Source organism: Polyergus mexicanus, unplaced genomic scaffold (genome assembly GCF_030449975.1).
Source record: "Polyergus mexicanus isolate NDT 795.1 unplaced genomic scaffold, iyPolMexi1.0 SCAF_4, whole genome shotgun sequence".
NCBI lineage: Eukaryota > Metazoa > Arthropoda > Insecta > Hymenoptera > Formicidae > Polyergus > Polyergus mexicanus.
Window position 1 is genome coordinate 8,731,759 of NW_027223324.1, and position 16,450 is coordinate 8,748,208.

At 42.2% G+C, this 16,450-nt stretch overlaps 1 protein-coding gene and 1 long non-coding RNA gene across 3 annotated transcripts in view; one reads left to right on the forward strand and one right to left on the reverse strand.

Moving 5' to 3' along the window:
* Window positions 1–1,205, reverse strand: part of LOC138932408 (LIM domain only protein 3) — a 52,543-nt gene extending 51,338 nt beyond the window's left edge. For both annotated transcript variants that reach the window (XM_070294205.1, XM_070294208.1), the window contains exon 1: window positions 695–1,205. The gene's annotated coding sequence lies outside the window, so the exon portion shown is untranslated. The remainder of the gene's footprint in view (window positions 1–694) is intronic.
* The window catches only part of LOC138932393 (uncharacterized), a 200,257-nt gene that overhangs the window by 180,712 nt on the left and 3,095 nt on the right, over window positions 1–16,450 (forward strand). The window lies entirely within an intron of this gene.

The following is a 16,450-nucleotide window of genomic DNA, read 5'->3' on the forward strand; positions in this document are numbered from 1 at the left end:
ATACGGCACGTTATCGATTGAATGTCGAAAATGTAATTTGATGCAACGCATCTTGCTGTGAGCGTAAATTAATGCAAATTATGCGGAGTGTCTCGATTTTCGGGATCATATCGCGATTCAACGCGTTCCGTCAACGTCCATCCATTTACGATAATTTAATTTTTACGACATAAATAACATTGAACTAATGCGTCGACAGACTCGCATTTTTAAATATTTTTAAATTATAATTTGGAGACGAAGAAGATACGAGATTATAAATATTTACCAAAAACGCGCGAAACACGGAAACGTGATTCTTGCGCGGCAGAACGCTTTGAAGTCGCGCGCAATTGTTGTCAAATGGAGGCAACTTTACGCGAATGCGAAAAGGCAAAAATATAAATACTCATAAAATTCGCCTCTCCGATTATTCCGCTAATTTCCTTATCTTAATCGGAAAATGCAATAATTCATTTCAATATATTATTTGCGCTAGTGATTGAATTACGCGTAAATAATCATCGTAACCGGGATCCATCACTATTCATCATCGTTTATCGCTCCCGTTACACCACTTATTATCGTTATTCTTTCCGCGAATTATATCGCATTATTTCCTTCACTCGCTAACGTCAGATCATTCATGATAGATTGATCTCGTAAATGCGAAACACTCCTCGTATTACAAGATACAAAATTTCAATTTACTCACCAATGCGAAGACGAGAGGGTCGGCCGGCCGATGATCCGCGCAGCGAAATCCCCGCGACAGGTAGTCGTCCACTCGAAGCAACGCGAGGTCGCAGTCCGAAACACTCATAAAGCACAAGCCCGTCGTCGTCGACGTCCTCGCTGTCCTCGCCGTGTCGCCGTGCGAATATACGCGAGACTCGCGAGAGTAACGTTTCACATAAGAACAGGATTCCCGCGATATCCGAACTCACTTGCTCCGCGGGCCCGATGTGGTGTTACGCCGATCGATCCGTAGCACGCGAAGATTCGGTCGAGTCAGCCGCGCGCGCGAACACACTTCGCGAGGTTCTTTCGCTCTCTCTCTCCCTCTCAACTCGTCGTCCGAAATTCGTTGCCCCGTGTCGTCCGTCGCTGCGTCAAGTCGTGCACTGAGACAAGGCGTACCCCTTTCCCCCCGCCGCGACCCGTTCAGCGTCGCTGCGCGCAACCGCGCTGCCGGCGACGACTCGTTCCACCGTCCGTCCGCGACGGCAGTCAGACGCGAAATGAGGAGGCGACGGCGACGCGCGACGCGCTGCCGATGCTTGCCGAGAGCGCCCGACACGGCGCGATCGCGCAGTATTGTGTCTATCTCCGTCTTGCTTCCGCGCCCCACGCCCTCACTCTCTCTCTCTCTCTCTCTCTCTCTCTCTCTCTCTCTCTCTCTCTCTCTCTCTCTCTCTCTCTCTCTCTCTCTCTTTCCCTCTCTCTTTGATTCGCGCGTATATGTATCTCTCTATGCGTAAGATACATGTATCGGGTATTGGGATGCATGGATGCTGTGTGTATCGCGCGCGCGTTTTCCCCCCTGCGTCATAGCGGTGATCACGTCACGCGGCGGGGAGCGCGCGGCTGCGGGCCCGTCCACGCGTAGTGAAATCTGATCTCGTCGTGGGTCCGTTCCGTGTGTAATTCGTCGATGGCTAGCTTCTTGTTTCTTTCGAATTTTTTTTTTACAGATACAATAATGATTTGATAGTAATCCGCGTGCGAATCTTGCGGATGATGAAGTTTTAGATTTTAGATTGCGCGAGAAACCTTTCTCTTATATTGAAAATAATAGATAGAATCTTATAAACATGTTAATTGAAAATGTGCGTTTGAAGTATCATTATGAAATATCCACGTCGGAAGATTGAGAAAAAGTTGGGTAAACATGATACACGTAAACAAACACCTTGTGTTGTGGGTGTCATGTATCGCGAAAAGTTTACGATCGTTTACGATGCCAAAAATTACGACATAGAAATACTTGCACCGCTAGCTATCACGCTGTATACATATATTTACACTGCATATTGCTGCCGGAAGCGGTATCGAACAACAAACATCGCGTCGATGTAAACGCTCAATTAATATCAAGTAACGAATATCGGTTAAACAGTGATTTTGGCGCCGATCGGGTTTTATATGGCGTAGCGCGCGAGGAAAGTTTAACAAAATATCGTTAATAATCACGCGCGTACGAGAGAGAAAGAGAAAGAGTATATATATATGTGTGTGTGTGTGGTGTGTATAATCGTCGCTTTTATCGGCCTCCACACGCGGTAATGAATGCCCGAAAATTCCTCGGTCAATTCGAGCGCACTGACGTCGCCCTCGCGATAATAATTACTGCTAATGTAAATGTTCGTTAATGGACGTCATTAAATGCAACGCCGGCGGAATGGCCGTGGGGCGCCTGTGTAAGTCTGTACACACGCTCGCGGGGCTTTGCCAATTATATTAATTAAATAAACATTATAATCAGCTAATTAAATCTAGCGCACTCAACCTACCTATCTATATACCCTGCGCCCCGCCCGTGGCCCCATCGCACTCTCCCTCCCTCCCCCCCTACGCGCGCTCTCTCTTTCTCCACCGTAAAGATACACAATATCGTGAAATTCAATCATGTCGAGCAAGATTTACTATCGGGAATCGCTTGCGCGCTTCTCGTCGTAGCGTTTCTCGTCGAGCGGCCGATGCGTAATTGCTTGCCGATAAACGTTTAATTGAGTTTTGCGAGGAAAAGTTTATGGATTTTTATCGCGAATCATCCGCAGAAATATCTCTGAGAGAACCGCGAGAAAATCGCGCGCGCGCGCGAGCGCTCCGCCCCATATTTATTCTCCAAATTGAATGTCGTACCCTATAAGTAAACGCGAATCCGAGTTTGAGATGCGTGAGACCATTCGTTAAAAATTTCATACGGCGGCATTGCAGCTTCTTTTTTGATTTAGCCATGTTTACACATTTCTCGTATGTGCCTCGAGAGACACTGTTATCTGACAAAGTATTATACTAGATATACACCGTTTTCACGTGGGACTAGATTTCGTTGTGACAGCTTCTTTAGAGCGTCCACATGTCGCGTACGAGCTTCCGTATAACAATCGATTTGTAATCTGAGTCTCATGTTATAATGTACGCACACATACATGTCCGAGGTTTTAATTAAAATTCAACTTTAGTGGAGAAAGACTACTGTATTATTAGTATTGTACATTTCTCGTCGCAGATACCCGACACCCGACTTACCGATTGACTTGTTTACGATGTCACTTAACGTACGTTCGAACAAAAAGAAACGCATACTTTTACATACGTGTTATTGTTCGTTACGTCGAAGCGATTAGCTGTCTCCATTATAAGATTCAGATTTACAAGTTCTTATTCTTTATATGTATGCTCTCACTCTTATTTCGTTCAAAAATCTACTCTTTTCTCCACATCTTCTGACATCCTTATATCCCACACAATGTTTTTCTTCTCATTTAATTAACGATTTGAATTGATAAATGTTGTTACTGGAAAATAATATAAATAGGACTATATTTCTGATTCACAAAATTAATATCACAAATTAAATATAATGACGTAATTAATGCTAAATGTTTCTCAGTGTTTGACATAATATATTTTTTTTTCTTTCTGCAGCTTTATGCTTTTTATAAAGGTAATAAATAAAAACCAAACATAAAAAGCAGTTGTACAATCGAATAATTTATTTCCAAACCGTTTTATATGTAGAAATAGAGATATAATTTTCGTAAAAGTACGACATCTCGTAAATCGATTGGCTTGATTAAAAAACCGATTTTACGAACATCACCGACAATTTTTAAAATATATACACGCACACACACACACACACACGCGAAAAATATATGCACGCAACATGACGCTTGCACCCACACGAGGCTCTTCAGGCCGGCCGGTTACACCGGCCCTCGAAAAGCGATTCGTGTCATTAGTATGTTAATTGGTAACAGCCAGGCTTGTGCCTCCCTCGTCCTTCCCCCGACTCTCGCCTCTATTATGCCACGCCAGCCGACCCGGCTGCCTGCCACATCGCGTTGCGAATGCATATACGTCGTCCGGAACCCACCGAGTTTGTACGTTAAGATGTTTAATCACTTCTGTAATTAAACTGTCCCTCAAAGGGTTAATTGTCCCATAAACCTATGAATACGCTAACGAGCGCGCTACACATCTCACGAGCATCACCAGCGGCCAAGGAGCCGCGACAGTTACGGGAAAACAAAATTTATAAAGTGCGAAAAGTAAGTACGCACATGGATCCCCCGATAGTCGAAGGTTCGATCCAAAAAACATCAAAAACGCTACAAATATATCTCGGAATATAAATTACTTTTTAAAATAATTATCTTTTCGTATATAAATCTCATTCGCGTTTAATATAATAAGTATAAAATATATAGAATAATTATGATTAATAAACATTATCTTAAATAATTAATTTCGCAGAATTCTAATAAAAATTACTTATAGTATCTTTTCATCCCTTTCTTCTTATCTTACTCTTTTTATATTATAAATCTCTTTTATTAAATATAGGAAATTACTTTATACGACAGCCGTGTGTCCTTAGGGATTCGCGCGAATTCGCGTTTAAGAGAACGCGAAACAAGGGAATCCCCGCCGGCTCGGAAAGTAACAGCGAAGAGTGTTAATTTTCGAAATGAAAACGAGACATCCATCTTTAGCGGAACGCTTCAGCGCCTGGCCCATTCTCTCTCGCTCTCAATGCATTAGAGTAATGAATTAATTTCCATTGGAGTTCCACCTCTGTTCCCCCTTCCCTGTCTCCTCTGTCGCGCGCAACCCCCCTCGCGGCTGTTCGCATCGACCCTCTCCACTGTCACCGGCGTCTGTCTTCAGAGTGCTATATTCCGGATTTAAAATCTATTTTCCTAATTGTAATTGTGCCCGTGGTTTCCCCGACTTTCCTTCTTCATTTTCATCTCTGTCTTCACAAACGCGCGCGTCGGTTAACATCAACGTTTTCCCGATGTGACGCCAGCGAGATTTCAAACATTATGTCGGTCTCTTCGATAATTATGTTTTCTGTTAAAGTAACATTTATACGTATCCGCATTTTACGCGCGTATCTCTTCGTAGAAATAAATAATTGGCGAATCAGCACGAGCGCGATATTGTCGTTTCGACACTTGAAGAACACACGCCGAATCTTTAGAAGGAAATGTCTTAAAAATGGCACGAAGACCTATCTACGTTCATCTTCCTTGCGTCTTTACTTTACGAGGGGCGAGCGAGCGGCGTGACTGGTGGGCGAGCCGGACGGGGAGAGCCGCGGGGGACGGGAGGCACCGAGCAAAGGGGGAACCAAGACTCCGGTCAATTAAGCGCAGGAAATTAGAGTTTTAATTACGCAGTCATTCAGAAAATTACATCGGGGGCCGTGAAGGAGGCATCCGCAATCGGCCAACGAGCGGGCGGCGGGCGGCGGTCGGCGGGCGGCATTCTTGTTTTCCTAGGCGTTCGATGATTTTTCGAAAGCGACGTCACGAGTGCGTGCTAAATTCATAAGACACGTTCCGGCGAATCTGCCCTTACGACAAAAGTTTTAACGAGATCGAGCAACTCTTTGAATGGCACGATCATAAAAATGCCGGTACAATTAGTCGACGATGGAGTTCGAAATATAATGTTCGCGTATCCTGGTTATATTTTTCGTACTTTCTTTCTTTTCTCTTTTCCCTTGTAAAAAATTCAAAAGTAATATATTTTTAATGCAGCAAATCTATTTCTTAATGTGTGGCAAGTATGACTAATCGTAAGACAAATAAATTTACGCTCGGACGGAATATAGAAATTACGTATAGAGACGTGCGTATCCAACCGACGCGCAACCAGCGTTAAATACGGCTATTTGATTCCCGGACTATGATAACGTTGAATGCAATATTCATATCAGATGAATGAAATGCGGTATTCAGACGCACCGCAATTAGCGCAAAATGCGCGGCTAAATAGCGACGCGAACCTAAGGCGCGTTGATTGAATGGCGTTAAATTAGTTGGGTTTTGTTTTAATTTGTTCCGAGCTCTCCCATTCCCTTGAGGTCGACGATGAATATCGAGAGGTCAGCGGTGAAATCGAATATCTCGCCGGTTAATTTTTCTTGCTCGCCTGCGCAAGAATCGAGCTTGCATGCCCGACGGCCAGTCGATATCCGCGATCGTGTCGATTGTTTGTCTGCCTGGCCTGGGGATTATATTTTAATCAGTTTACCGATTGCGGCCGGAACAGGATGCCTTTCCGTTAAATGCCTCCGCCTGAGCGAACTTAATCAAAAACGCCGCCGAGCCCGAGAAGAGGGAGAAACTCGATTTGGCGCGACGAATTTTATAGCGAGTGTTTTCCGCCGAGCGGATGAGGATTCAGCGTGTCGACGCTTTTTGTCGACAAGCCGGCTTCCGTGTATCTCTGAATGATATAGACAATGATCGAACAACGATTTAACGACGCTTAACACAAGCCTGATTTTTTTTTTTTTTTTTTTTTTTCCCTGTTATCGTACATATTTTGGGAAAATGGATCGCGCCAATGAACAGATTGATCGAAATACGAGCGAAACAATGCTTCGTAATTCCCGGCACTATAATATAGCTTCGTATTGGATTCGATTTGAACGACGTTAAATATCAAGAATGCGAATAATTAAGAAACTTTAATTTCGAGTCCGGGCGCGCTCCGTCTATTCGTACGCCGGCGCCGGCGCCGCGTTTACGTTTACGGCCGAAGAGCTGCGCGAGATTCTCCGCCGAGCGCAAACGCGCTCCTCTCCCTCACGTCCATTATTCCCCTTAATCCTCGCGATTTGGAGAAAACTACGTGCGGAGCTCTAGCTGGTGCGCGCGGGGCTGCGGTGCTCGCGTCGAGCACTCCTCTCGCGCACCGACTTTTTGGATAATTACAGCCGTCTCCGTCGGTCTGAGGCAATTATAATTGCCGACTCCTTTCGCAATTATAAGTTTCTGGGAGACTTACCGCGGCACGGCATACAGCGGAAAGCAGTGGAACGTAGAGGGCTCGGAAACAGAAGGGAGATGCTTACGAGAGAGAAAGAGAGAGAGAGAGAGAGAGAGAGAGAGAGAGATGAGGAGAGGACGATAGGAGCGGTCGTGCTGTACGTGGAAACGTTAATTGGGGTGACCTGCTCAGAAACTAGTTACCGGAGGGTTGCACTGATATTCCGTAGATCCTATATGCCGGTCGGGAGAGAGGAAGAGAGAGAGAGAGAGAAGAGGGAAAGGGAGAGAGGCAGATATGTGTGGCGGGTGGTACACGCTCGACGCAGCGGTTGATGCCCCGGACTCACGTCGTATTCCACGACGGTAACCGACCTGCGGATGCTGCGAGTTCGTTAGCCCGTTGATTTGACGCAACCTGTACGCGTTTAGCTTTGGTCTGTCGTTGATGTCGGCTGGCATCATAACGACGCGACACACTGTTATCACGATGCGTGAGGTTCGCAAGGCTAACGCCGATATTTTTAGGAAAGGAAACGAAAAGATTATTGAAATAAAGATAAGACTTGGATTTTCAATTTGAGAAATTAAAGCTCATTAAAGAGTAGTTATAATATAAACAATTTTATTTAAACATTCGATTTCTTAAAATATTGCAATCGTATTATGGCTGTGTATATGTGTACATAGTTTATAATAGAATATTTTTATAAAAATTAAAGTTATTCTGAAAAATTTTGTAAATAATTATATATCTCTGTTTGCTAAATTATTATTTTCTTATAATAAAATATTGATTTAAAACTCACACATACGTATATATTAATGACTTGAAGATGCAACGATGATTTTAGATTTGTTTTAAATTTAAAAAAATATAATCTTGTTTTTAAATGTTATTTATGTTAATTATACTAATCTTATTATTTATATCATTTTTGCTATATAGTATGAAGAAAAAGTGTAAAATATGTAAAGATTATTAAGAAAATTTAAACAATAAATTGCTACAAGATTTATGTTAATCTTTTTCACGCGCGTTGTATTATCGAATCGAATGAAGAACATTCAATAACTGAAAATTTATATTCAAACATTCATTCGATGACTCACCGCCAATGAATTTCTAACTTATACTTTTCTTCCTAAACACCCCCTACGTGTCACGAATACGTCGAGAAAACCGAGATTCTGCGGATATCCGGCTACCAGTCATCTTTCGGACTTCCGGACCGTCCAGAAACACTCATTCACCCTCCTATACAAGGCAACTTCCTCGCACCCCAGCGCGAATCCACGACCTTCTATACTTTTGTATTTTCCAGCTACCTTCTTCTCCTCCTCCTTCATGGACGCCGATGGAAACGGTGGCTTCGTGGCACGGAGAAGTTAATTATAAGCGATACCAATCTCTCGGGGTTGTTGGGCGGTTGGTAGGACTGGGAAGCACCGACAGCCAATTACCACTCGGTGCCGACCCTCCCGCACGAGCCATCGTTCCTTCTCTCTCTTCCTCTCCTTACCCTTCACTTTCCCTTCCTATCTCGCTCTCCTTCATTGCTACCTCATCTGACCCTTTCCATCTCGTTCACTGCTATCCCGCTTCCTTTTCTCCTCCGTCGATCTTTCGTCCTCACCTCACATCAGTGGCGGATCATGACAATTTGACACCCTAGACGCGCATATATATTATATAATCTGCGGGGTGTAATCCGTACATCTCTATTGAATAAACTGATCAATTTCTAATAACGGATACTTTCTTTCCTTTTTAAGACGATTTAAAATTAAAAAGATCGTCAAAAATCGTACAATAAAACCGAGAACTCTGGCTTCATCCGATGTAATGCGAGGCCTCGGGCACCGTTTGTCATACATCCGCCACTGATCCTCACGTCGCTCACGTACGTTTGTTCGCACACCAGTTCACCAAATTCATGTGTACACATGCTCTCTCCCCCGCTGATATAGGAAATTAAAAGACTGGCCGATGATTGCGCGGCGCGGCGCGGCGCGGCGTAGCCTTCCTTCCTCTTAGCGGCGAGCAACTCCCTTTAATCGAGGCGAGCGGGAAAAAGGGGGAAAAAGGGGGAAAAACGAAAATGCTGCTTAACGAAAATTGCGGATTCAATTGCAAATTCAGTTGTCGCCATCCAGTTGTCAAATGTGATTTGTTAATTATTTCCACCTGGTTTCCTACTGTATGCAATCCATGGAAGAAGTCAGCTGATATCCGCAAATAAATTTCCTCATTTAATTCGCTCGTCGAATAACAGTTTTTTATCCCACGTTTCTATCTCACATTATTCGCATTATAAAATATATAAAATAGGACAAATCTTATCGCGTTTAATTATTTTGTTTAATTATATTCAAAATATTGTTTATTAATTCCCTCGTATATTTAATCGATTGTATAAGATAAAATAAAAAATATTTATAATATAAAAAATATTCACTTCTCCTCCTCTACAAAAATATATTTTTTATATTTAATGCACAGAATGAATTGCACATATACAAACAACTAAAGTATATTTCATAAATTTAAATTCACGAATAATTGCTTATGTAACTATCATTTTTGCATAAATAATTTCGACGCCCCGAGATCTTCTATATTCTGAGAATTTTCTCTCTCTCTCTCTCTCTTTCTCTGTGAATATAATAACATCTCTCGCTCTCCGGTTTTAATGGATGATTTCATCCATGCGCGAGTAACGTATTATCATCGGTTAGCGAAGCCATCCGGTCGTAAAACAGACATTATCGTACTCTGCGCACAGTGCACTTGAACGTAATTCTGATTACAGTCGTTACAGGCTCCTCTTCGCTGAGGGTTGCAAGGCGCGCAACGCGACCTCCTCAAGGACCTTCCGCGATCGCCGAAAGGGCAAGAAATCCCGATACACACGCGCGCGCGTATACATATACATATACACAAATGTATTGCGTGTATATCGTAAACTCATAGTTGCGGCTCGGTGAAGTTAGCGGGTTCGAGGCTCGTTCACCGGTTCGCCCGAGTTAATTATAGCCGATGGTTATCAACGGGTTAACTCCGACATGCCATTACGTGTCTCGTCTCGTCTCGTCTCATCTCATCGTCTCGCCCTCCTTTCGCACGATCTCCCGGCCCCCTCCCCCCTCCCCCCCTGTGTCTCGAATTCCGCTTCCCTGTGGCGTGAATAACGTCACTCGATGCATTTCGCGTGCTGCGTTACGTCGTTTTCGCGAAATCGGCGAATCGAGACACCTCATCATGATTTATCCTTTTGCTGCGATGTACGTTGCATTATGTTGTCGATATCTTTATTATATATAAAAATGTTATAATTTTTTTTTAATTTTAACATTTCGCAACGAAAAATAGATTTTTATCAGCATGAAAATTATTTCGAATACATTAAAGAACGAAAAATTTTGACATCCATTTGAATCCCGAATGTGTTAATTTAATAGAAGATATTTCTTTCACTCGTATTTAATTATTTTTCAATGTTCTTTCACATATCATAAACGCTATTAAATGATTGGAATTTTTCAACATCTATGAGATTTTTCTTTCTTGTCCGAGTATATAATATACACATCTATTTCCTTTATATATAGAATTTAAAATCATTATTATTACTGGATAATCTCTCTACTTTTCATATAATGTGTTATTTTGTTATTGTATTATCTATATACATATTGCATTATTTATTTCGCGCTTTCTTTTAACGATTCGAGAATAATTTATCATAGAATATAAAATCAATATATATTGTGTCGGTAATAAAATAATACTAACAATAACAATAATAATATTCTCGTATAAGAAAGAGATGTCAATTTAAAATTCATCAAATAATTCATTTAACGGTTGAAAATCCACCGTTTCGGGTTCAAATATCACCCTGTATATCGGAACGCGCAAAAAAGCCAGTCAGTCGTTCCACCTTCGCGAGTGCGATATAGAAGTTAACAGTCGAAGCGCGCTCCTCGAGAAATCAATCGGAGAATGGCCTCGTTAATCTGACGGGGTGGTTTCTGGATGCTCGGTTACTCTTACATCACGTAATAGTATCGGGGCCACCTCCGCCCGCTTGGGCTGCTCGCTTGCCCCTCGCCTCACATCCTTTATCCTCCCCGTTTCTGTTCCTCGCCCGCTCTCTCTCTCTCTCTCTCTCTCTCTCTCTCTCTCTCTCTCTCTCTCTCTTACTTACTCACCCTCTGTTTCTCTCTTTCTCCGCCATCCTCTCTAGCTAAGTCTGCGAGTGACTGAGTGGTTATTTAGGTAAGAGCCACTCTCCCCGCGAGAACGGAGGTTGCCACGACTAAGTAATGGTCCTGCAACATATTGTGCAAAGAAAAACCCGGCCGGTTGTTTACCGTCGTGTTGCGAGAGAGCCGTTGTGGGGTGCGGATCCTTCACGGTGGTTCGCATTGAATCGCCGGGGAAAACGGTACGGCCGTGACAAAGTCGGTAGACGATTAGGGACAGATTAGCACGGCAAAGAAGCGTGCGAGCATATATTTAGACACGAAACCGTTATGGCCGTTACGGGCGGATATTATGGATAAAATTACACGAATTACAATTAATCCGCGAAAAATCTCGAATAGCAACGACATAAAAACAGAGCCGATATTATTTTACGATATTATTAGCGTAATATTATATATTATGCATTAATATATTCAAATTACTGTAAGTTCAGCAGATGTCAGCAGTCGATTAAAATTTATACTCATATTTAATTCATTTTAATTAATATAGAATTTGAGATGTGGCACGTATTCGATCTGAATCATCTTACGTTTGATAAAATTGTTTATTAATAGTTGAAAAAGCATAGAATCGATAACTCATATATAATCAATAACTTGAAGTTTAATATAACATATAAATTAATATTTTATTAATAGAGAGAGAAGAGGAGCAGGGTGTGTAATTCTCTATTAATAGCATTAATATAAAAGATGTCATCTCTCTCTCTCTCTGAGAGAAAGAGGAGGGGGAGAGAGCGGGGGGGGGGAGGGAGGAGAGTTGGTCGTAGGGAGAAAGCCAATCCGCCTGAAAAATGACTAGGGCACTCGGTTTCTCCGTTATCGAGGTGTCCGTGACTCCCGGGTCGCTCTTTCAGCGGCGTAATTACGGATTAGATCGATGGGAGATTGCTTCTCTCGAACACGGGCAGGCTGAGAGAAGGGTGACCTCGAAATCTCGCAGCGCGTGCGGGGTCGATACGTAAACGTATTTATACGCGCGTAATGTACACGCACGATGCAAACGCAGCGCGGAGACGCGTGCGAAAACCGATACCTCACTCCGGTTGCGCATCTCTCGCAGTTCCCTTAAATCGAACGGATCCGCGGCACGTGTCCCAAATACCGGGACACGTGCCGGTTGCTCTTGAAAATCGATAATTCTTTGTACGCGGCGCATTGTGTTCGCGTTATATTATTTTAGCACCTACAAGAATTCACGCGATGCGCCGTAAATTGGAACGAGCAATCGTTGTAATCGTCGCTTCGCAACTCCGGTATTTATGCGCGATAGAAATTAAACTCCGAGAGATATATGCCATTTATGGATTGTAGTAATTTTAGAAGAAATATAAAATTTTGCAAATATTGCAATAGATTAAAATCAAGCTACAACATTGACTTTTAAGAATAATCAATTTAACAGTCTATAATTAAATAATTACTAATTATAATATAAATATCGTAAAGTTAAAAGAGTTATGTTAAAAAGATTTTAAATTTATTATCGCTACTGAAATCGTATCTCCAAGTATTCGAGTTTCGATTACAGGACTTTGAAAAAGAGATCAGACTGTGCGTAAAAACTACCACGAACACGTAATACAAAGCGCACGATAATACAATATATATTCGCTATTATATTCACCCTTCAGTAACACAAAGACTGATCATTAGATCGATTATTCGACTGAACGGCGCCTAAAAAAGCAGTTAGTTAGAAAATTCGCAGGGATTACGGTGCGGATTGCGTGCGTGCGTGCGTGCGTGCGTGCGTGCGTGCGTGCGTGCGTGCGTGTGCGACGCTGCCGATGCGATGGAAGCGAAGCTGACGGAGGTGTGTGGCGGACAGCATAATGTGGTAGGGTGGAGTATAGGACAGGGTAGACGGGTATATATGGTGTGACATACAGTACGGTATATGGTATTGGTATCGGTAGGGTGTGTAGGATAGAGATGATCTGATTACGAGCACATCATGGGAAAGTCAGCTTGCGAGCCGAGGAGAAGAGGGAAGGATGGAGACGCGCGATTCACCCCGATACCCCATTGTAACGACGACTGTCACCGACGCGTATAATTCGGTGAGATCGGCGCGCATTCACGTGCTCTGTATTAAAGCTACACCGCGGTATAGAAAACGTGAAACGGTGAAGGGTGAGAGCGTCGCGTCGCGCGACGCGACACACGTTCATGCCGATTTAAGACGGTTAAATGCGGACTCGAAATCCCATCTACATATTCCGGATAGCGGTTACGCTTCTTTCTTCGAAGTGTCCGGTCCTGATCGCGAACGTTCAATAGGAGAAAGGGGAATAATTCGCAATACAAGACAGTTTTGATCGACATTACCGTTTGAATCAGTTTCGAGCGGAAAAATAGTATTATTATATCGTTCGGGCAAAAATTATAGAACAGTATTAAAAAGAAATATAACTATTCTCTGCAGCTTTTGTCTGACAATGTTTTCCTCTTATTATTCGAAACTATATCTTGTGTTCAGAACCTGTTTTCTATATACTTTTAGCAAAAATTGAGATGTTTTCGCAATAAAAAGAAATAAAATTTTAAATAAATAATAGATTAAGATTTTTTCTTCTTAATTTTTATTATTTATTTTATACTGATCAGTATAGAGATTAATTTAAAGAAATAATCTGAAAGAAACATTTTTGCGGTTTATCTGTTTCTATTAATCGCTATTAAATCGACAGCTACAATTCTCTCGAATTCTAAAGATCATATTCTGATTAAACGAGCTTCTACTCCTTTAAATAGGATATTATTACAAACGTAATGACATCTCTCCATCTTAATAAGACTCTCGCAGTCGATCATTTGCTGGTGGTGCATCTACGCTATATCAATCCGTACTCGATATGCATCAGGGCGTCGTTCGAACGCGTAAATCCGATTCGGCAGTCTCGAAAAGGAAACGGTCGAAACTACCGTGCACGCGACACACTAAGGAGTCATAAAGAAAAGACGGTCTACAATGGACCGTTTATCAGGAGCCGTGATACCGACTCGCGCTCTGGCGCGCGCCTTTCCACCTCCGCGGTTCATCAATAAAACCCGAGTGATTTAGCGAGTTCCTGGACGGATAGACGGACGGACGGGCGAGCGGGTACGCGGAAGGTAGAGACTGTAGCACCCACGAATTTCCAAGATAAAGGGATCAACAATGGGCCGGGCAAACCGATGGTTGGTATTCGGCCAGTGTCGAAACGACGCCTTCCAATCACTCGCCGATAACAATGCCCGGTGCCAGTGGTTTATAAATCCGCGCATTGTTGCCAACTTAAAAGCTCTCCTGACGAACGATCAGGTCCGAGCGGTAAGAGAGAAGGGACCAAGAGGGCCCAGCAAAATGCGCGTTGGTGAAGGAGAAAAATAGAAAAGGAGAGACAGATAGATTTTATTTAACTTGTAGACAAAGAGAGAGAGAGAGAGAGAGAGAGAGAGAGAGAGAGAGAGAGAGAAAGGAAGCAAGGAGGTAAGTGAGAGGAAATCCGCTCGAAATCTTGGACGTTGAAAGCGAAGGCGGTAAGGCGGAAGGGGCAAGAAACGGAGATGCGGGGAAAGAAGCGTTTGCGAGAAAGTGGTGGCGGAGCTTGAGAGCCGTGTAAAAGCATTGAGAGCACTTTAATGAATACGATTAGGGGCGTTAACTGTGAAGGATTGCCAACCCGAAGAAAGCGCCATTCGCGCGAGAAAGCTCTCCCTCCCTCTCTCTCTCTCTCTCTCTCTCTCTCTCTCTCTCTATCTATCTATCTATCTTTGTCTGTGCCGACGTTGACCGGTCACAATTTTATTTTTTTATATACCAGAGACATGAGAGAACTTGGACATCTTTGGGTTAGGCCAAATTCGTAAATATCTCCTTGGAATAATTTTCCATTTAATTGACGAATGATAAGTAATATATCTCGTTTACGAGCTGTTTTTGCCCTCATGTATATATTTAATTCTAGAGCGTTATCATCTTCCTCGTAATATTTTATAATATGTCCTTGTATATTTCTGAGTAAAATGGAAGGAAAATGCATGGATTTTTTTAAATATCTAATATGAATAAGAATAAATATTATACAAAGATCATGTATCGTTCGTTCTTATTGTTATATTGAATATAAAAGCTCCATGTGCAACAAATTATCTCACATTTATTTCAAGATATCTATACTACTAATTATCAATTGTACGTATATCGTAATAACTTTTATAATAATACCAGTTAAAGTTTATAAAAATTTTACGTCAGTGTTTAGAAAATTAAAGTTATTTCGAGACATTCTGTGTATATAAATTTGTAGCTGACTACTTAACGTAATGCTCTCTGCAAAGTGAAAATGTTAGAATTACGATATATTTTTCCGTCTTTTTTTTTTCTATATGCATTAACCGGTAAATTATAGATTTCGACGCCTATATATTCACAAAGCTGAAAAACGTATCGATACTCGAGGGAGTAAAAGAGGAAAAGAGGAGGGATAGACCGTCGTTGACAGATGCACTTATCTTTCGATTTGAGGACGCCGCCATGCTATCGGCATGCGAACGACAAACCATTTCCTATGCACACTTTCGTTAGTTTTCTTGTCGGTCGAGCCGGCGCGAATAATCTGCCTCATTACGGAACGGAACGGATAGAAGCTTCCTACGCGATGTAACGCGTCGGAATGATGCATGTTAGTTATCTATGTGCTACTAATTGTCGAGATATTTAATTAAAAGACGGACACAAGCGCGCGCGCGCGCGCCATGTACCATATATTCTATTATCTAGTTCTCATTACAGAGAAGGATTATTCGCGAAATTCGTCGCGCGGAATCTTACACATATGTCCTGGATCGAATGCATTTTGTGTGCAATTCCGAGGTACAATTGCCGTATACGCATCTCTCTGGTTAACGCGGACACGTGGCTAGATTGTTAGGTAATACGAACGCGAACGCGAACAGCAATCTAACGGCGAACGGTCGGCTCGCGCGACTCTAGCTGACTCCATAATTCCATGCAATTATAGACCTGTAATTATGACATCCCCTTGTCGTACAGTTCCGTTATGATTGTATATCTATTATAGCATCTCTAATAAAAAAAAAAAATGGCAAACAACGCGAATATCAAAGCTTATTATTAGAGAAAAGATATTATTAACCGTTTAATTTTTAAAATCGATTCTCTCATGATCAAAGCG